Genomic DNA, 1,191 nt, shown 5'->3' on the forward strand with positions numbered 1-1,191 from the left:
TGATGTCTGTCTTTCAAGCCACCCTGCCTTGGAGCCAGCTGTTTATGGACTGAAACCTCTACAAACTGAGAGCTAAATAAATCTTTCCTCCCTTAACTTGTGGGTGTTGGGTGTTTTATTTCAGCAATGAGGAAAGGAGCTACTAGAGGTTCTAAGCTCACACATAGATATTCTGCTCATGTGATTGCTGTTAGGATTCAGTTTCTAATAGGTTGGGCCCAGATGAAACAAAAAGCCCAAGAAGGAGGAAACCTAGCTGCTAGTAAAAGCTCAATTCATTTTGGTAAGAAGTGTAGCAGTTACTCTTCTCTTATTGCTGGGACAAATACCTGACACCCAAAATGAAGGAAGGAATGGTGTATTTTTTTTTTATCATTTCAAAAACAATGGAAATTCATTTCACTTGAAACTTGCTTTTAAAATGACACATCAAAGACAAAAACCAAAAAATGCTGAAATACAATTTTTTTGCCAGCTTTGGACTTGTAGTGACCTTCCTGCCTCAGCCTCTGGGAGTGCTGGGGTCACAGGCATAGGCCACAACACCTTCCACAGACAGCTTTTACCCACTTTCTCATGACATTGTGGTGAGATCCTTTTCCAGCTGCAGAACATTTTCCTTGAGGGCTGCATCTGCTGCCCAGTTGACTTTACTCCCCAAAATGAGGTTCTGGAACACATGCTGAATAACAGTAGTAATGTCCGTCTCCATCTGTAGGCTTCACTGCATGGTCTTTATTTTGTCCAAATTTTCCGTACTGTCCAACTCCTCCTTCTGTTTTTTCTTCTCAGCTTGTATTTCTAAAAGTTTATTTTCTGAAGCATGTTTTAGTTGTAATCTCTTCTTTCTAACATCAAGTAGTTTTTCTTCTAATTCCCAAGATTCCCTCTTTAATCTCATTACTGATTTATTTAGCTTCAATACTTCTTTCATAGTATTCTGCTCTTGGTACTCTTTTCATGAGTATACTGCTTTTGGTGTTAAAATTTTCCAGGTCATTTTTAAGTGCAGCTGAAAGTTGCATTCTGCTCAAAGCAAGACTTTTTCATTTCAAATGCAACTTTTACCTCTTTTATTTCATTTTCCAGGTCTTCAACTTTAGCTTTCATTTGTTGTTCTTGTATGATTTCTTCTGGAGTTTTTCTTCATTTGCATCAATCATGGACTTATATTCTAAGAGTTGTTGTTTT

The 1,191-nt window shown here is 37.9% G+C and overlaps 1 pseudogene; it reads right to left on the reverse strand.

The window, feature by feature from the left end:
* Positions 1 to 574: 574 nt before the first annotated feature.
* Positions 575 to 1,187, reverse strand: LOC101571715 (annotated as a pseudogene).
* Between the last annotated feature and the right edge of the window lie 4 nt (positions 1,188 to 1,191).

This window comes from Octodon degus, unplaced genomic scaffold, assembly GCF_000260255.1.
Source record: "Octodon degus isolate 3935 unplaced genomic scaffold, OctDeg1.0 scaffold00209, whole genome shotgun sequence".
NCBI lineage: Eukaryota > Metazoa > Chordata > Mammalia > Rodentia > Octodontidae > Octodon > Octodon degus.